General features: G+C 37.4%; 1 protein-coding gene across 1 annotated transcript in view; it reads left to right on the forward strand.

The window, feature by feature from the left end:
• The window catches only part of TMEM245 (transmembrane protein 245), a 1,232,464-nt gene that overhangs the window by 921,082 nt on the left and 289,374 nt on the right, over positions 1-22,008 (forward strand). The window lies entirely within an intron of this gene.

Raw genomic sequence — 22,008 nt, forward strand, 5'->3', positions numbered from 1 at the left:
TTTTTTTCATAACTAAACTTGTAAATATATTTAGCTATGTCAGACAAATAACCCCAAAGGATTTTCACATCTCCTGCATCTTATTTGGGCCAACTTCAGAGTTCAGAACTGTGAACATCTGTGAAAATTCAAGAAGGCTACCAAACTTTGTAGGCAAAAGGCTTTGTTGTTTTTCTAACCACAAAACGTTTTAAGTTGATGAAGAAAAAAATCCAACAAGATATATTTAGTTGAGCCTGTGAAATTAACCAATCTTTAAAAGCTGATACAGAAAAGGGTGGACTATATTAAGGAAACAGTCTTAATTACTCTGGTTTCTGGGCCTACTGCTGGCACATCTATTTTGTTGAGTTTTATGTTGAGATTGCAGACCGATTTTGTGATATTCAGAACTGAGACTAAAGGTGTAATAGATGAATATAAAGTCCAAGGCTGGTGCTACCTTGAAGTTTTCCATTTAGTTTGAGGTGTGGCAGTCTTGAGGATGGTTCACATGTCTTTGCTAAACATGTACATTTTGAATTTATATTATGAATATTATACATTTGTAGTTGCATTTAGTCATTTTCAAATGGTAGTAAGATGTTTGAATATCAAACTTGTATAGGTGGCACCTGGTAGGAAAGTTGGTTTAAACATTGTTCATTATTTGCTTTGTGTAGAAAATGTTGTTGAATCATTTTTCAAAAAATTCCCACCACACTGTAATCTGTTTACTGGTTGTTATTACACACTATAATATACCTTGATAGGTAAACATATTTGTTCATGAACCAAGGTTGTGGCTGAAGAGAGTCTTTGGGACCAGCCCACCCCTCTAGTTAATAACTAGAAATAAATACGTATATAAATTCCTTTGTTTTTGTAGTAGTCTTCTTAAACTGTGGTTAAGCAAATAGTTCAGCTGACCTTTTCACAGAATTAGTTTATTGATCATATGTGCTTCATAAATAAGCAGGATATTGTCTTTTCTGGTAGTTAAACATGTTTTGCTTTTCATGGTTTTCTTTAACATGGATTCTACCGTCAGTATACCTCTGCAGGCAACTGAATATTCTTAAACTTTCTGGAATTCTTATTAGCAATGTTTGTGGCACAGCAGGTAGCACCCTTGCCTTTGGTGCTAGGAGACCAGAAGGTTGTGGCTTTTCTTCCTACTTCAGGTGACTGGATTGCTGTCACTGCAGTGTAGCATTAGAGAGGTGCTGTAATCCTTAGTGTGTTGTGGTTCGAATGCAACATTAAATTGAGGTCCCCTATGCATGAGCTGGTCTTAGCTAAGGTGAATGTAAAAGATCTCATAGCATCTATTGAAAAGAGTAGAGGTTACTTCATTTATATACATTTTAATGCATTTCACCACTTCTATTTACATTTCTAGAATATTTGCAACTTTTACAGTATTACAATATTTTCAGTATTTTACATCTTCAACTTCACAAACCTTAATATATTTCATTCTATCCCTTCATCTTTTTCTGCACAATCATCTTTTATTTCAGCTACCACCTATTTTTTTATTATACAGCAGTTCATCACATCTTTGCCACAACACCCATATTGTTACTGTTAATATACAATCCCATCTGTCAGCTACATCCTTTTTTTGTTTTTCTTATTTTCCTTACAGTATTTTATCATATTTATATTTCAGAAACCTTCCCACTTGCATTTATTTTGATTTTTTTGCTTTGTAAAGTCTTCATCCTTTTTATAATCCAAAAAGAATGATTTGTTATTGCTTCTTCATAGCAGTCATTACATTTTCTGTCCTCCACTGCTTTGTTTCATACTACTTTTTACAGGCATTTTATTTATTAATAATTGCCACAAAAAATCTCCAGTGTCATACAAATCTTCAATTCTTTCCCTTCTGTTTTGTATTGTTTTTTTAATCTCACCCTTAAGATCTTGTCATGATATCATATTACACCCTTCCTTTTTGTCTTTTCTAACTTCATCAATCTTAATTTTCCATAACTTCATTTTATAATCTTTTTTTCTGTCTTCTCAACCTTTATACTTTTCTTTTCCTTTTCATTTTTCTTAATCTCTGTCCATAGTTCACAAATGGTACTTCCCTATCAAGGTACTTTTGTTCTCATTTGTATCTGTTTTTATTCAAGCCTCCTCCTACTTTCATATTCTATACAGTTCCCCATTTAACTGGATTGAATTTTGATCCCCAAGTAAAACTGAAAAAAATCTGTAATAATTCTTTTCTTGTTTTTCCAGGAAGAATGTATACATTTCTGAAATATCCCAACCTTCCCAATATACATGAATTTAACACATATGCCCTCTTTCTAAATGATAAGTAGAATGTTTCCACCAACTAACTTCATAACATCCAAAATTTTTCATCAGTTCTGTTATTTTTCTGCTTTTGCCAAAACTGATTCCTAATGTATTTATTTCATTTTTAGTAAAATAAATTCTATTTTTATCTCACCAAATTGTTTACTTTTTGACCTGTGTAACCTTAATCCAGTTTTACTTAACCCTCTTTCCATCCTTCTCACAGTTCTTATCCATTTTATATATTTGTTACAATAAGTAAATCATCTACATATGAAAGATATGCAACTATTGATGTCTTTCCATATGATTACTGCAGTATTCTTTACATAAGGGATCTCCTGCCAAGGATATTCCAACATCTGGCTAGTATACCAAATACTTTAGATCTTATAGGCACCGTACCTGACACATATGCTCCCTACACAAGGCATAGGGCCTAAAAATGATGTATGGATAGAAATTAAGAACTGAAAAGCCCCAAGAGGAACAGAACACCCTCAGGGACAAAAGACAGCATGTACATCCAGAAGGATAAAAGGGTAGAATGAAAAGGAAACTAGGGCCCCTCAGCCAGGAGGGAAACAAAACTAGAGGCGAGAGCTAGAAAAGGAGGGGGAGGAAGGGAGGGACCGAATACTGCAACAATGAAAAGGACATCTACTGTTATGCTAAGATTTTGCAGAGTTGTATTATGTCCTTCCGTATCACTCTTGCAGTATCCTTTACATAAGGGAGAGTACACGAGCTAGGAAGAAGGCTGAGAGAAGGAAGGCACAGAAGAGCTCTCTGCAAACATATGCAGGACTGCTCTTGCAAAACCTGCTTGCCTTGGAAAAAAAAAAACATCCAGTTTTAATGTTTAGTGAAAATATGAACAGAGGACAGTGTCAAACTCAAGGATGGCATGGGTACCCAAACCCTTGAAAAAGGCACCAGAGGAGGCAACCGCCCTATAGAGTGTGCCTTTACAGACAAAGAAAGAATTTTGCCATGAAAGGAATCACAAACGGAAATGGCCTTAGAAATCCCGGAGGAGATGGTTTGCTTTGAAACGGTCAAACCCAAAGTTTTGGGATGAAAAGAAAAAGCTACTCAGACTTACAAATTTTCATTGTCTTTGTCTTATCTAATAGCACCTCATCTGCCTCTTCAGATTCAAGATGTGAACAGCCTTCTCACTGATAGACTGTGGAGAATGAAAAAAGGAGGGAAGGTGAATAGACTGATTAACCACCTTGTGCATAAAAGAAGGATTATTTTGAAGAGAGAAACTGTGTGTAAAACTAAAAAAGGAGGAATAGCCATGAGAGCCTAAAGTTCTAAGTGCTTGCATCCGTATGTTGTCTTTATGCTCTCCATCTTGCGTGGGGAGCATGCGTGTGACATCCGGTGCCTATAAGATCTAAAGGCTTTGGCTTACTGGCTGGACATTGTGCTATCCTTCTCAGGAGACCCTTATATAAAGAATACTGTAACAGTGAAAAGAAGGACCTCTACTGTTGTGGTGAAATTTTACATAACAGTACTTTACATCTTTTTCATTTTGTGTCCTGCTTCTCTCATTTTACCAGTACCTGTTTTTTTATTATTGTATTCATTGCTTCCACAAATAAACTAATACTCAGTTGACACCCCTGTTTCACCCTTTTTTCAATTTTTAATTTTCTTTTCTAAGCAACCATTTACCATAACTTTCAACAAAGACATCTCGTAACATTTCTTCAGTACTTGTATTATTTTCCCAAACCCATAATCTTCTAAAATATTCCACATTACCTCATGACTTAATGAATCAAATGCTTTAACTACACCACATCCAACCAGCTTTATTCTCCCTTAAAATGGCATCTGTTAGTTCTTTTATTAGTACTAATATTTCCTTCACTTGTTTTCCCTTTCCCCATCTTCCAAAATGATCCCCATTCTTTTTTTATTTTCATGAAGATTTTATAATTAGCATTCTCCAGTGTTATTGACCTCCAACTCATATTTTGTCATCTTTCTTCCATATAAATGTAATTTACCACCAGCATACATCTTTTTATTTTCTGTTCCTTCCTCTAACCATTCATTTGGTATTTCCACAAATGTTTTTTCCCTTACACTCACCCCCTTATAATATCTATAACTTAACCCATTCAAGCATTGTGCTGATTCTTCCTTCTTTCTTTTATAATTACAGTCTTAAAATTCTTTAATTTTAATACATTGTTTTAACTTGCATTTTGCTGCATCCAAAATGTTATTTACTTTCCACTTTCAACTTCTTCCTTCTTATATATTGTTTTACAAATGTTTTGACTGTGTTCATAATTCCTTCTTGTTTATAGTTTACTAACCCAATACAAGCCCATTCTCCTCTACCCAGCCCATCTTACCTTCACCTCTTTTTATAGTTTCATAGTTTAGTACTAGGCTATCTGCCCTGGGGCATTTGTAAGCCTAGCCATAGTGATGTGACTTTCGCCACCCCATGAAATGGTACAAAAATGCACAGAATAGATTTAGAATACTGTGCCTCTGTCTAGTAGCGACACAGTGAAGGTCCCCTTATATAATACAATTAGTTTACTGTGCCCCTGTCTAGTAGTGACACAGATGTGACCCCTGGGGTAAACTTACGATCTCCCATCCACTCATCAAGATTTCTCTTGAAGAGAGTTAGTGAGGGGCTCTGCCTAACATGAACTGGGATTTTGTTCCAGAGCATGGGAAGCCTCTGGGTTATGAATCTATCCCTCCAGCATGTCCTATTCATACTTGTGCCGAGGTTTAAGTCTTTAGCTCTCGTGGTTCTGATGGATTTGGATTTTTTGAGGTGGAGCATGTCCATCAGTTCCTGATTGGACATGGCCTTGTACGTCAGGCACAGATCACCTCTGAGCAGGCGGTATGCTACTGAATAGAGCTGGAGTTTCTTTAGTCTGGCAGAATAAAACATATGTTGGAGACCCTTGATCCTCTTGGTGAGGTACTTTTGAGGTCTCTCCAGCTGTTGCAAATGCTGGGTGAGGTACATACCAAATGGGGTGTTGTACTCAATCATGGGTCTGATGAGGGAGGAGTATAGGGGTACAGTGACATCCTTGGATCTGGATGTGAATCCCTTCATGATAAGGTGTGCAAGGTAGAATGTCTTTCTAACCACTTTGGCAATGTGGGTGTCAAATGAGAGGTCGCTGTCGACTTGGGTCCCTAGGTCTCTGATTACTTTTTCCGTACTCAGTGGGTTGCTGTCTATGTGATAATTTGTGAGTACTTTGTTTTTCCCAAAGGGGATGACTACACATTTTTTGGCATTTAGTTTAAGGCCATGACTCCGGCACCAGTTGTCCGTTTCTGTGAGGCCTTTTTGTAGGATGTATGTGTCCGCTGGTGTATCGACTATGGCGCCTAGTTTGCAGTCATCTGCGAACTTTGTCAGCCACAACCCTCCCATGTTTGCTCTAACATCTGAGAAATAAATGCCGAAGAAGAGGGGTCCCAGGGGCTTTGAGTCTGACATTGCTCCAGCGATTTTAACTTTATGGGTTCTGTCCTTTAGCCAGTTTGCAACCCATCTAGTGACATAAGGGTTTGCATTTAAGCTGTTGAGCTTATCTATGATGCCTGAGTGGGGTATTGTGTCGAAGGCCTTAGCCAAGTCCAGGTAGGCTGTATGGACTGCTTTGCCCTCATCAATGGCTCTAGACATGTCCAACCTGCGGCCCACGGGCCGCATGCGGCCCTCAGAGCTCTTCCATGTGGCCCTCAACCTCTAACTGCAACATCGATGTACACATGCCCCAAAACACTTTTTTTGTTTTGTGTTTTTCACTCCCGTGACCTGTAACTCTAATGTCGATGTGCGCATGCGCCAAAGCACCCTTCTAGTTTTGTTTTTGAGCCAAAAAAGGGTCAGTGTGTTTACGCCATTATTTTGCGCCAAACAATCAGTGTGTGTGTGTGTGTGTGTGTGTGTGTGTGTGTGTGTGTGTCTGTGTTCCCGCTGAAGAGGGACTCGTATGCATTTGCCGCTGTTGCCTTTGAAAGGGACAGCAATTATCTGTGTTAATAGGTAAGTACGGAGTGAGTGAGTGCATGCATGAAAGCAGAATTGTATGCGCGAAAGTAGAAGAAGAGTGTGTGTGTGTATATGTGTGCATGACAGAGAGAGACGCATGCACAAAGTGGCTAACAATGATCAGTCTACCTACTGAACACAACCAAGTTAGCTCACAAATATATCATACATTAAGAGTACACTTTCATTAAATTGCAGCTTTCCTGACAGGGAAAGTGTTGTATTGAACATGAACTCATGCCACTTAACTGTATGGATTTTCAAAGAATGTCTGAATTTTTGCCTCATCTTCCAATTTGTGTCTCTTGCTTAGGAAATAAAAGTAGTCATCCAAGGAAATGCAGTTCCAGGGAGTAAGAATGAGACAGCAGCCTAGGGTTAATGGTTCAGTAGTGGACTATGTGGGACTGTAGCATATAAAGTTGTATTGTTTTTTCAGACAAACAAAAAAGCACCTAGTACTGTTTTTTCATTGGTGGGTTCTAAGCAGTGGTAGATTGGACAACAGTAAGCATAGCTTTGGTGGATCATCAGTACTGGCAAATCAAGTGGGCACAATGTCATTTTTTAAATGTTGTAAAAAACGAACTAAGTCCCACAAAGCAAAGAAAAATGTATGCACAAGCACTGAAGCCCAATAAACTCTTCTTTAACTGGAACAAATATTCCTCAGTTTGTAGACAAAAACGTTCTTTATTGCTTTACCAGTAGTTTAAAGATGCACGAACAGTTAATAAAACAAAACAGAAGTAAATCCAAATGCGAACCCAAGTGAATCAAGCGCTTTCACCCGTTACTATGACGGGCTTTTTCAAGATGAACCACCTAGAGAACTTCATATGCTTATATACAAGCTCTTGAAACCAATTATTCAATTAAAGCAAGCATAAAGTAGATTATACCAATTTAAAATACAGAGCTTTGCTTACTATTTGAGTTGCTTATAGTAACATCATTACACGGTATTCTGAATTAAAACTTACGATGACCATATTTCAACTCCTAAGCATAGTAAAATACTTTTAAAACAAAATACTTTTTCAACATTAATATTATGCCACAATTATTTAAAACTACATATTCAAGTAAGCACTGGCAATAAAAAACCACTGGAGTTCCGATAAATACTTATCAGTATTCTTTAATTGTTTGCGTGCCCCGTGGTTGTTGTGGTGTGTGAGTGTTTACTCCTTCCAAATAGATCGTCGCTGTTAATGTATTTACAAATATAGTATAAATATAAATATGTGCAACAGTTTATGTTTTACTAAACTTGGACAATTTTATAAGAAATATTTTAAATATTACATTTGTGAATAATTCATTACCAAAAAGTGTGAACCGAGGCTTATGTAGGATTACGGTGTATAGTAACAGTACATTACCTTACTTGTATTATAATTTTAATACACTTAAAAAATCAATTATTAATATTTAATTAAATGAAATTATAATTTATTAAATTGATAAATTGATGAATTGAGTAAAAAAATTATATATTTAAATATAGTACATTAAAATACCTTAAATTTTGTGGACATCTATTATATTAAAAATATATTACAAAATTATCCATTACTATGAATAGTAAGGACTAATTGTGTTAACATTTTAGACATATTCGTGTTTGGAACAATGGTCTCACCAAAAAAAGGGGGCTCGAAAACAAATAGCCCCTAAAGTGTACAATTATATAAACATTAAATGAACAATTTACTTAAAAAAGTAAACAATAATATTTCTGGTCATGTAAAACAACTTATCATGTTTTCTGCACACTATTTAGGTGAACCATGAAGTTGTTATTAACAGTCAAATGTTAAAGTGTTCTATGTTTGTGCACATAGAATTCTTAAAACTTCAACATAATTATAATTTTGCCCTCCTTAATTTAAGAAGACTAGTAATACTAATAGCTTCATTGAGTCCAGGGGGTTTTGATGCATTTAGTTTTAGCTGCCAATTCAGTTCTTTGAACTCTATGGAAGTTTCCCAATCGCCCCCTCTGGTGTTAAGAGGAACCTGCTCAATAACTAAAAATTTTGGTGACATCTTAGGGCAGTTAGTGAGATGCTTAACAAATGCGTTTGTCTCTTTCTTTTTCCGAATATCATAAAGATGTTCGTAAATTCTTTTATGCAATGTTCTTTCGGATTTGCCCACATAGAAACTGTCACATTCTTGACAAACTCCTAAATAGATAACACCCTTTGTGCCACAGTTGCAATAACATGTTGGTTTTAAGATGAATTTCCTTGATTTAATGTAATAAACATTGGTTTCCATAATAGAGGAACATTGTTTGCAACTGTTACATTTATAGGTTCCAACCTTACCACCCCTGTTAATAGCTTGTGGTGGTAATTGTTTTTCAAACATATCTTTCAAATTAATATTTCTTGCATCTACAAAAAATGGCCTTTCTGGAATCCACTTCTTAGTATCTTCATTTGAAGTTAAAATAGGTCAAAATTTATTAACCATGTTCTTTATTTTACTAGTGTCATTATTAAAAGTACAACTAAAAGTGGTTTGGGAAAAAGGGGTATTCAATTCAACATCAGATGTCATATTTGGTGTTGGAATTGGCTCTATACCTGTGCCCAACAATGGACTGTATATGTCAGTTCTTCTTAACAAAACTTCTTGGTGCATTTCCTCTATTAGTGTCAAAGGATAACCTCTCTCAAGGAATAGTTTTGTCAATTTTTGAGCTTCATCAGAAAATTTTTTATCAGTGCTGCACATTCTAGAAGCCCTGATGAATTGACCTTTCACAATGCCTTTTTTCTGGAAAAAAGGATGGGCACTGCTAAAATGGAGATATGTGTTGGAGAAGGTTGGTTTTCTGTAAATTGAAGACTCAAATCTTTGTAATTCCATATTTTTATACAATAACACATCAAGGTAATTCATCTGGTCCTCACTAATATTAAATGTAAATTTTAAAAAATCTGTAGTCTCATTTATGTAAACCAAAAAAGCATCTAAGCTTGTTTTACTCTGTTGTAAGGAAAGCTTTTTACATGGCCCACTTCATTAGTAAGGGTATCTCATCCAGGGACAAGGAGGCCATAACATCCCTGTAGTCTTCCTTTACAAGAGCCATTATTGAGTGCAATGCACCTTTTGGCATGTGCCTCACCAAAACACCCTGCCAAAAGAAAGACTACAACCATTTCTGACAAAAAAGGTCAAAGGACTAAGTTCACTTAGTTATCCAAACAGACTAAAAAGCTTCTTGCTTTCCTCTGTCTCTCACTGGCCCCTATAAATTTCATCATTGGTTTGCTTTCCAGGCTAAGAAAGATCCTGCCTTAAGAGACTTCCTCTACCTCAGAAATACTGGTTATACTTAAAATGCTCACTACAAAGACCCCAGCCTTCACTGCAACATAAACAAGCCACTTTTTATGGACAGGTTCTTGACACAAAAACCTTCAACTTCTGTAAAAAGCTCCTCTCAGTATCAAACAATGTAGTTCAGCAACACAATGGCTGGATGGATAGCCATAAATGTAGTCCTTGGGTAAGTAGCATAGCCTTCATCAAACCAGATGGAAAATCCACATACTAACCTTTCCCAGCTGGATGGCTAAGATCTAATATTGGTTACTTAAGTCTAGTTGCCCAAGAAGAGGGGCATGTTTAACTAAGAATTCCATTTGCAAAATTATATTCAGTATACATATTAAATCTCTTTCTCTCTTACACACACACACACACACACACACACACACACACACACACACACACACACACACACAAGCCCCTACTTGTAAAATAGGCAACCTCAGTAATCACATGACACCCACTCACTGAATGAAATTGTCTGGAAGTCAAAATATCTCAAAAAAAATCATAATAGAGATGGATTCATCCATGTAATTTCCCACCACCAAAAGGACCATCAATAAATCAACAAACAACTGCTCATCAAAAAGTAAATCAATAAGAAAACCATAAACTATAATGCTACATACTGGTGTAAACATATAACCTGTGTCAATCCCCAGGTTAATCCATACCAAAAGATTGTTTCAGAGCTTCAGCTATGTACAAACAGCTTTCTCCTAAAAACTTTTCTCATTGTTATTTGCCTTGCTGTAATTATAACCGTTAAAAAAGGTTTTTAAGTTTATTCTGTACCTCAATGATTCTCACTGTTACGAGATGTAATCTCTGCCATATTGTATGAGTACTACATCCATAATTTGCTGTCTCTCTCTCTCTCTCATGTATTGTATTATATTGTTTTGTGTTATTTTTGGAGCTTTTCTCCCCGGGCCTCCGCTGAAAATGGACCTGTGTCCAGTCGGACTTTCCCAGTAAACAAATGTAAAATAAAATAAAATAAATAAAAATAAACTTCCCTCCAATCTAAAGCCATTTGACATTCAGACATTATAATTTGTGCAGAAGTTACTCACAGACTGACAGTTTACTGAGCTGTAATGCTGACCTTCGCTTTTGAAAAAAACAAATTCCCAGACTTTGTCAATAGCTGAAAGTGTAGAGAGGATTATTTATTTATTATATATTTATTTATTTGTGGAAAACATCTTTAAATCTGTTAAATTGATTACACACCCAGAAACACAGAAAAGTTATTGTGGTTATGTAAACCACAGACTGCTGCAAGAAATCAAAGTCACATTAGCACTCTATGCTTATGTCCGAACAGATGAATCATACCTGTCAATTCCAAAAGAAGTAAAGTAGCTTAATAAGAAGGTTATTTGCAAGGTTACATGGCAGTTTATATTGGACATAAGCAAAGATATTAAAAAGGCTCTGTTTTTCATAATTATGCCGAAAAGTCTTCCGAGGTAAATACAACTTCTGATTTAGTATGGAACCATACCTCTCAACCTTAGAGCAAGAAATCTGGACAAAGCGAAAAATAAAAGTGGGACACAGGCTCAAAAATAGTTATGCATCACAGACACCATTGAAACAACTGTAGCTGCAAACATTATACATCACGTATAATCTTTCTATCCCATTTTTGTCAGTTAAACATTATATGGCTCATTCAGTCCTGCCTTCTTTTGCATCAAAGAAAACCATGCTTTGAAATGACAAATGCATTAAAAATAATAAATAAAACACATTGCATCAACATCCTGCAACTTCCTACCTGCAAGCAACCACAGAGCTTTCACTGAAACTAGGGCTGCTTGTTTCCCCCAGAATGACAGCTCTCCCTAATTAAGTCTAATGGTATACAATCTACCAGTATCTGGACTACCTGAAATAAATTAAATTATGGCCTGTAAATTGAAAGTACACTTTGTTTAATTAAACGATATTTCTAAGCCCACTTACTATATTTTTTCAGTAACATCCCGATATCCATTTCCAGGTCACTTTACAAGACATTGGCAGTGGTAGACTTGGCATCCTTCAGAACCCCACAGGCCCACGCTAATACATTGTCCATTAAATGTAAATATCCATCCACTGTAAATGCAAGAAGCTATGTCTTAAAAAATCTACTTCTGGCATGCGTACCCAAGTATTAGGTTTTGAAACAAAGAAACATATTCTCCACAGTCCGTAAGTCTCTGTCTTTAATAATCATCTACTGTTGCAGCACTCCCAACACAGAAGCACACACATACACACTAAAATCCCCAACATTTAAAAAATGACATTGTGCCCACTTGATTTGCCAGTATTGATGATCCACCAAAGCTATGCTTACTGTTGTCCAATCTACCACTGCTTAGAACCCACCAATGAAAAAACAGTACTAGGTGCTTTTTTGTTTGTCTGAAAAAAACAGTACAACTTTATATGCTACAGTCCCACATAGTCCACTACTGAACCATTAACCCTAGGCTGCTGTCTCATTCTTACTCCCTGGAACTGTATTTCCTTGGATGACTACTTTTATTTCCTAAGCAAAAGACACAAATTGGAAGCTGAGGCAAAAATTCAGACATTCTTTGAAAATCCATACAGTTAAGTGGCATGAGTTCATGTTCAATACAACACTTTCCCTGTCAGGAAAGCCGCAATTTAATGAAAGTGTACTCTTAATGTATGATATATTTGTGAGCCAACTTGGTTGTGTTCAGTAGGTAGACTGATCATTGTTAGCCTCTTTGTGCATGCGTCTCTCTCTGTCATGCACACATATACACACATACACACACACACACTCTTCTTCTACTTTCGCGCACACAATTCTGCTTTCATGCATGCACTCACTCACTCCGTACTTACCTATTAACACAGATAATTGCTGTCCCTTTCAAAGGCAACAGCGGCAAATGCATACGAGTCCCTCTTCAGCAGGAACGCACACACACACACACACACACACACACACACACTGATTGTTCGGCGCAAAATAATGGCGTAAACACACTGACCCTTTTTTGGCTCAAAAACAAAACTAGAAGGGTGCTTTGGCACATGCACACATCGACATTAGCGTTACAGGTCACTGGAGTGAAAAACACAAAACAAAAAAAGTGTTTTGGGGCATGTGTACATCGATGTTGCAGTTAGAGGTTGAGGGCCACATGGAAGAGCTCTGAGGGCCGCATGCGGCCCGCGGGCTGCAGGTTGGACATGTCTAGCTTAAAGGATACCATCTCAGTCTTAAGAAGAGTGAAGTCTGCTTTTGAGAAGTTTTTCACTGTAGCCTTTTGTGCTGGGGGTGGAGGTGGGATATGTATATCCAGGGTGATTAGTTTGTGGTCAGATCTCACTAGTGAGGGGTATACCTCCGGTGTGGAGCATTTTGTCCCCATGTTTGTGATGATCAGGTCTAGTATATTATCTCCCCTAGTGGGAGAGGTAACTAATTGTTCCAGTGCATTTGAATTTATGAATTCCAGGAACCTTTGGGCTAGGGTGTTAGGGCTAGAATAATGTACCCAATCTATGTTAGGGTAGTTGAAGTCTCCCAGTATGATGGTATTTTGTGATGCATTCATATCCTCCAATGTCTTCAGGAAGGCTGAGTGGGGTTCCTGAGATTGGGAGGGTGGTTTGTAACATGCTACCAGTTGTATAGCAGTTTTGCCTATGGTTAGTTGCACCTGTATGGTCTCCAATGCTTCATGTGTTGCTACTAACCTGGAGGTGTGGGTGTCCTTGATGAATATGGACACTCTCCCTCCCTTTGTGGTTCGCCCGGTTTTGGGGCTGAAAAGCATGATACGAGGTATAGCCTGGTAGCGCTGGTGTGCTCTCAGGAGCCTTGAACCAGGTTTCAGTTACTGCACAGACGGTGATGTTCTCCATACTGAGGAGTGCATCGAGTGCCTGCATCTTGAGATTTAGACTACTGGCGTTGAGCAGCATTACCCTTAGTTTTTTTTTTCCATTTTTGTTTTCTAAGGAGGTGGGTTTGTCTTTTGAGCCTTGCCTAAAAAAGGCACTATGGGGTGGCAAGAGCCTTAGCCAATATCCGAAGCCCAGTGGTGACAGGTGCAAGCCGTCCCTTGCGAAGCAGTGTGGCTTGTCCAACATGTCATCCCAGGCAGACAGACATTGGATCCCCTTAGAATGACACCAGTACTTGAGCCAATTATTAAAGCTGATCATCTTGTCTTTGTATTGTGGCATCATTCTTGGTGAGGGCAAGATGCTGCTCAGGGTCAGGGTCATACCAGCCTGGGCTACATAATCAGAGAGCTCCTCTATGTCTCTTTTCATGTAGTCCAGGAGGTGCGTCTCAGGTCATTCACGCCAGCATGGACAATGACGGAGTCATATTTGTACTTGCTTTGGAGTGACCTGAGTGCGTGTGTTATGTGGCGGATCCTAGCTCCCGATAGGCAGCTCACAGTCACCCTCTCCTTGTTCAGCCTGGTAAGTGGGACATCAGTGTGTCTGACTATAGAGTCACCTATTACTAGTGTATCAGGCATGGTGTTTGGCCTTAAGGGCTGTGATTGATTGACACACTGATTTATTGAAGTATGTGTTGCATGTGTTTTGTTTTGAGGTGGTGGATTTTTGGATGTCTGCTTTGGGAGCCTCTTTGGTTTTGGTAAGTTTTTTATTAGAGCCTCCGAGTATGTCTTTGTGTTTTTATGTGTTTGGTTTGCAGTTGTGGTAGGTCTATGTGGGACTGGGTTTGTTGTGTGTGTGGCTACCATCTCCTCCTGTCTGGTCATGCCAGCCCTGAGTTGAGAGAGTTCAGCCTCCAGTTTGGCTATATAGTTGCATCTCTCACATGTATTTGTGTTTGTTGGGAGTAGGAGAGGGTTGTCTGTGTACATGAGACAATTGTAGCATTGTCTCAAGATACCCAGATTAACCAGCTGAACTGGAGAGGACGCCAGTAATCTACCACTCGACATGCTAGAACAGTATAAGGGAGTGCTGTGCCTTTAAGGGAAGTGGATATTCACAGGGGTGGTAGGTGGATGTAGTGCTTACTTAGTATGAGAGTGCTTACTTAGTAGAGAAGTTTTGAGAACAAGTGCTAGGCTTACAGTATAGCGAGTAGTCTGATTATACTAAGAGTAGAGCTTCCTTAAGGGAAAATTTGAAGAGCAGACTTGGCGGAGCCAGAAGAAGTTTAACCTTGTTTAACCGCGCTATGCGCACAATCGCACAAAGCCACGCAAACGCGGATTTTAAACAGGGAACTTCAAAAGAGCTAGAAATGGTCCAAAACAACCAATTACTACAGCTCTTGTGCTGAGGTCACTTCCTACAGGGACAGGTAGGCTGCTCAAGGCTCCCCACTCCCACTGGTGAGCAAAGAAACTTCCTTCTATCCAAGTAAGGTAATGGACAACACAGGAACTACACCACAGCCCAGAATACAGCAAAGCCTGTAAACTTGTCTAAACTAGTCGAGGAGAGGCAGGAAAACAAGGATTATTTTTTTGTTTTTTTTGTTTTTAAATAGAAAACACACAGAAAATGCAGAAACAGTAATAAATCATTTACACAGGCTAGCACACTTTAGTGGGCAGCCTCAACAGTTAAATTAAACAAACAAACTTTCGATCAAATTCGACTAAAATGTAACTTTAAGTGCAGATATTAAATAATGCAGCAAACAGCTAAAAAACAGTCTAAGCTTGTTTAGGGTAAGCTAGAGAATGTATTTCAAGTAAAAAAACAGCAAAGATACTTAAATCCAGAAAGTAGTCGCTTTTCTGAGTTCTCTGTAGCTAGGACCACTCTGCAGGACCACGAGGAGCTTGTCTGAGTAGTATAGCCAGAAAAAAACGCCCAGAGGCGGACTTTCCTAAAAAGGGTGAAACTTCTGTTTCCCATTAAGATCGTATTTCTGTCTCTACAACATTGTCTTGATTTTTTCTGATTCTTTTAGTTTCTTATTCTATTTATTTCTCAAAATATTTAAGCATATTTCTGTATTCCATTTTTTTCATTTTTACTCTTCTCTTACTGTCATGTATTCTTTCCATAGTCTACCTTCCCCCTTCTTTTTTTTTTTTTTTTTTAATTATATCGCCATTATCCATTTTATTCCTTTTCCTCCTTTTAGTATTTCTTTATTTTCACATAACACAACTCATATTTCCCTATGATCTGAAAAATCTGCTTCTTGTACCCGACCTGTCACTTTCTTCATGGCACCTGAATGCATAACATAATTTATCAATGTTTTAAAAATCCCCCTTTAGTACATCCATTCTTTACTTTTTTCCTTTTCTTAGATTTCTGCATTGCTTCGCTTCACTAATTACTTTTGCTTCTTGTATTATTTTCTTTTTTCTTTTCTTACCTTACAGTTAAAGTCCCAAGTCATTGTTATTGACATGTTTGCTGTCACATATTTTTTTGTTTTAATTCTTCAAATTTTTTTTCTTTCTGACATGTTGGTGTACATATGTTTCCATTAGCCTCACACAATTTCCATTTTCCTCAAGTCACATATCATTACCATTCCTGGTAATCACAGTTGTTACTTCATATTTTTTTATTAACACCCCTAACCCAGAACATGTTTCATGTCCTACTAACCATATAATCATTTCCCCCCCATACAGCTTAATTTCTCTTTCTCTCTTTCTTTCATTTTTTTAACACATCTTGCATCCAGCAAACATAGTACATAATATGTCCTTCTCTTTTTTTCTTTTTGCACCACTTAACCATTAAATCTCTTACTTCATTTATTGTTCACATGTATTCCCCAAATACCTACATCATCTCCTTCCCTTGTCTTAGTCTTTTTCCCTCCTATTCTCGTTTTTCTTTTTCTCCTTCTCGCCTTCCCTCAGACAAACTTAACTTTGTTCTGCTCTTGCAGTCTTCCTCTTCTTCACTTGCTAACCCATCCTAATTACTTTGTTTGTATCTGAATCTCTTCTACCATTAGTCCTCCCCCTTGCTCTTTTTCTTCACTTTGAGTTATATTTCTTTAACTTTATTCCTGACTTATGTTAGCCATTTTACTTTCTTCCTGAATATTGTTTTCTACCTATTGCCTTTACTCCATCTAAGTTTCTTTTTCATGTATATGTTCTTTTTCCTTGACTGGACATTCAAACCACCATTTGCCAGACTAATTACATTTCCTACAACGTGGTCAACAGTTGTGAGCTGTATGACTTTGCTCCCCACATTTTCTTGTGTACATTCATGGACCAAGTGTGTTTAATACCCACAAAAAAAAAGAAAACATTTGGTTGGCCCCAATACATAATAGTTGCTGTCTTTCCACTTACTATTATATTATTCAAAATATGCTTTGATTTTCCCATCATGCTTATCCAGTATCCCACACTCCCCCATCAATACATTTCTGATTTTGTTCATGTCATGTACTTTATCACGTATTGCAAAAAAAGATTTTAAATTAAAATTCTGCCATTTCTGAAGTTCTAAATTGCAAATTTGAGGTTCACTGACTGCTAGCCAAAGTTCTGAAAAAATCTTTTCAAGATGATATGTTATTTTTTCTGTCTGACCCATAAGCTTTCTCCAATTGAAAAGGTCTTCCAACCCCAGATGTATCAAAGCTCCTAATGGCAGTATAATATTGTCCATAATGCCATACCTGTCAAGTACTAGCACTGGTTTCACTTCTTAATTTTACCACTGGTCTTTTTACCTGAAGTTGATGCCCTTATTTTGCTGACAAACACCCCTTTTCTTGTTGTGTACAGCCTCTTGTTCCACGTCTTACAGCAGTTGCATGTTTTTTTTTTTTATACAGCATTTCTGTCATCCACTGTACTCATTTGCAGACATATATTCTTAAAACTGATTAATTCATCAGCCAGACATGCCTCTGTACTTTCAGGCTCTGTAATCTGCTTCTCTGCCACAGTATCTACTTCATTATCAGACTGCACCTACAGCATTCCATCCATCACAGTACTCCAGCTCACCTTCATTTTGGTTCTTCTTCCTTTATTAAGTTCTCCAATATCTCTGTATCCAAACCTCCATTCTCCAGTTCTGTAACTAGGATTTCATTTTGCTGTGATTCTCTTTCCAAAACTACTCCAACCACAATATTTAATTATTCCTCCATCTTGCAATTCTGCAAGTACTAGTGACAGCCCTGTGGTGCCACCTGGTGTTCAAAAAGAGTAGAAGTTCTCAGATGCCCTTGAAAAGAGGCTTCTAGCCTGCTGGGACTAACCCAGTCAACAATGAATAAAATATACACTAATCAAAGGCGTTATAACCGGTCTGTAATTATAAATTGAAGAACTTCATTCAAGGTTACTTTGTTTTCAGCTAGTAATTTTGTTTTCTAATCCAAGGTTTCAGTTTAATTTTGTGGTATTTTCATACTATATATAGATGGCATAGGTACCTTTATTTTTTCTTAGTACTTTCAAAGGTATACTGGAGTTGATGCAGGAAAGCTTTATATAGTTTATAGCTACAGGAGCACTTACACAGACATCTGTTTAATATATTTTTCAGTTTGAACAGAGTATATTAACAGTATGATTTAAGTATGTTATGTATTGTTAATTACCAGATTATTTTTATTGTACAGTGTTTTTTTATTATTTTGCTATGTCTTGTTAGCAGAAAGGTACTCACTTATATTTAGTAACCTAGAGTTAGTCTTACTCCTAGTTTTACAGACATATGTCTGTCTTTGCCACCTCCATCATAAGACAGGATGCTGCTTTTAGGAATCTGCCCAGAGTGTTATAATTCACAGTTAAAGTGCCTCTTCTTGAGGTAGATAGTACAGTTGTGTGTAAGTATAGTTAGCATAATGGTAAGTCTTTACAAAAGTGTGACAGTAAAGCTACCTCACACTTTAAACACCAATCATTCATTTAGGAACTCTCTTAACTTTCTCTAAAAGTTAAGATTTAGGGAAGACTTTTTGACGGTGTCTTTGTGTCATTGCACTGGTGGAAGCATTGTTGACATCTTTCCATGGCTGTAGCTTTAACGTGTTCATTTACTATGGTAGCCATCTACTCTTACTGTTAAATGCTCATGTTTGCATTATGATATTCGTCATCTATATTTCATATATTTGCTTGAAAATTACAGTAGTTTAGCAACATTTCTCTTATATTCTTGCAATAACCTCGTTTGAAAATATCAGACATTTGCTGTGGCCCTTTTGTATTATTATGTTATATAAATATACAAGTAAGGCATACATCTTGGTAATTCCCTGTAAACTGAGGCATATTGAATTTTCTTTCTTGCATGAGAAAAACAAAAAAAAACACACATTATATATATATATATATATATATATATATATATATATATATATATATATATTGTATGTACATGGGTGTATGTATATGTATATATGTATATGTGTGTTTGTGTTTTCTTAAAAGGTAAATATGTTGTGTTTCCCTACTTATACTTCATTTTCTTCAATTTTATATTAGAAATTCAGTTTTTCCTCAACACCTGTAGCGGTATAACAAAAATAAGAGTTATTCAGATTAATTCCTTTGGAGAGGAGCTTGCCTAGAATACCTTGAAAGTTAATAATTTTACGCTATTGTCAAGCTGAATAAGGTTCCATATCATGAAACCTACATGACTGCACATTTCCTTAATATAAATTTGCAGAACTCGTAGCTCCTTCAGAAGTTTAAAAATTAAATTATTTCATGTTGCTTTAAAAGACTTAATTCCATTATAGATTTTTTTGCCAATAAAAAGTTCACTCATATTTCAAATATTTCCTCCATTTTTAATTCCCTAAAAGTATCTTTTTATCTTTCTTAGAAGGAGACCTTGTACTGCTTGGTTCTTGGTGGTTTCAATTTCTGCTTCTTGCACACCCGAGACTAACTCTTTTTTTCTCCTTGTTAAGTTTTAATAAAGCATTCACAGCTTATCTACAATAAAGGATCTACATGAAAACTCTTGCTGAGCATGTAAAGCTACATTTCTTTTTCATTCAGGTACTGTACTTTGTTAGTGTTTACAAGGCCTATTGACATTACAGTTCACACTTTTTTAAAGTTATGGTTGCTTTATCAAAAGACTTACAACTATTTTGCCCTTTTCCCATTTAGATTATAATATTTTGGAAGCTTATCTGGTTTTAGATGCTTCCAAATGACTTCTAAAACTCATTCTGCAGACATTGCTGTTTCTTAGTGAGAACACCAAAGCATATATGCTGAGTTTGCCAACCAATGTAAATATTGATTGAGGATTGTGGCAGTCATCCTGGAGGGTATGTGGCATATTTCTCTCTACCCCCCCCCCCCCCCGTACAACCTTACATACACATACTTCTGTAATGCCGTCCCTCTGTACTCTTTGCATACATCTGATCTTAGCTGTAGTGAATGCTGCTTGGTGGGCATATGCTCTTCAGTCCATTGTGCTGCCTCCCATATCATCCATCTTCCACTGGGTGTCAGCAATCTGACAGACCAGACTGCTTCCCTTCACCCAAATCATGCAAGCTGTTGATCTGATGTCAGTTTTCTTTCTGTCCTCAACTTATGGGTTCGGATCTGATCCCTCAGATCAGACTCAGCCATTTCAAAAGGTCGCGGCAACCAGAAATCTCTCAGGCTGCTCCTTTACCCATAATGCACCAACCCCTGTTACCTCAGATCCCATTTGCCACTTGAAAGTGAAAGACGAGGTGCTAGCTTCTGTCAAGCAGCTAAGTGTTGTTTTTTTATACCATTCTATTTTTTTCTCCTATTTTTTCTTCTAAGTATAAATATCTGAATTCTTATAAATCTAGCTAAGTCCATTTATAGTTTCATTTTTATTAGTCCTCCCTTACCCTTTTCTTGTCGTACTTGTTACTCCTCTATACTATCGTTAGTATATTTCTCTGTTGGCTACATTTACTGTAGTTCTTGAATACCAGTGTTGGTATTTCTTCCAGTTCTTTTCTTTCAGTTTAAAATAAAAAAAAGCCTGTTTTTGTAGAGTGCTGTTATTTCCCTTTCTCATATTAGTAGTGTATCTTATGACATAGCTTTTTGATTATGGCTAACAAAGATAAAGGCCCGGCTGGGTTTAAGAAATGTGCAAAGTGTGGGTACAAAATTCTGTTTTCGGATGCCCACACACTTTCTGTGTACTGTTTGGGTCCACTCCACCTTCAGGAAAACTGTTCCATCTGTTGTGCTTTCAATCCGAGAGCTCTGGGTGAATGTAAAAACAAGCTTATTCTGAAGGGATTACTTCCCTCTTCCTTTAGTGAGGCACTGTCTGGAGATTCCCTCTCACCAAGTACTTCTTGACCTTCTTCAAAACATTCTGACAAATAAAAGAAGAGACTTTTATTGGATCCAACAACTTCCTTGAATCCTAAAAAGAAAACACTTAAGACCTCTGATCCAATCTCAACCTTCGATCCTGAAATAAGAAAGAAAGAGACTTCTCGGTTCCGACCTCGCCGTCGGATTCAAAACCAAAAATGACTAAAGATACTTCAGACCAGATTGTTTCGGATCTGAGACAGAAAACTTTGGATTCCACACCTGGCATTTTCTCTCTCCCAAAAACCAGATACTCTCCATCGGTAGACCCAGTCCCCTCTAGGGCACAAGTCTCCTTTTTTGGAGAGACCAAAATCCCCATCAGTAGTTTCCACTCGCCTTTCCAAGACCCTTATGGAAGAAGAGGTGGAAAGGTTAGTGAGAAAAATTCTCTTGGTGCAGAGTATGTCAAGCTTCCTGTCTGCTCCTAGCCATCTGGGTCAGGAGATCTGACCTTCCACTATCCCACCTTTGCAAGTTCCTCCTCTGACTCCCTGCTTAGTTTTGGAGTTTTTTGGGAAAGAGTTTTCCAGGTCCATCTGCATTGGATCTGAGAATTTCTCTATCTTCTGCTCTGAAGCTCGCTTTGAACTCTTTGGTTCAATCGGATCTAGAGGGCTCTCAAGACCAGGCCTCAGCACAGGTTAATTTGGCTCAGACTTCGGTCTTAGGGAGATGTTCTTCATGTTTCACTTTTGCAGTCAGCACATTAAGGTTATCTGCCTGCAAGTAGCCCTCAGCCAGCCGAATACCAGAGTTTTTGGATTTCTGCATCGGATGATGCTGTCACTTCTTCCATGACGTCAGGGGTATAAAACATGTAGCCGATGCCATTACATCAGTCTTTTTGCTGTACGGTGCCCAAAGCAGAAGCAGTTTGCAAGTGCCAGTCGGCCGACTCCTGAAATTTTCATTTTCGAGTTTCAGACCTGAAGTCTTGATAAGTACCCCATTGGG

This window comes from Protopterus annectens, chromosome 3.part0 (assembly GCF_019279795.1).
Source record: "Protopterus annectens isolate FY-2018-M chromosome 3.part0, PAN1.0, whole genome shotgun sequence".
NCBI lineage: Eukaryota > Metazoa > Chordata > Ceratodontiformes > Protopteridae > Protopterus > Protopterus annectens.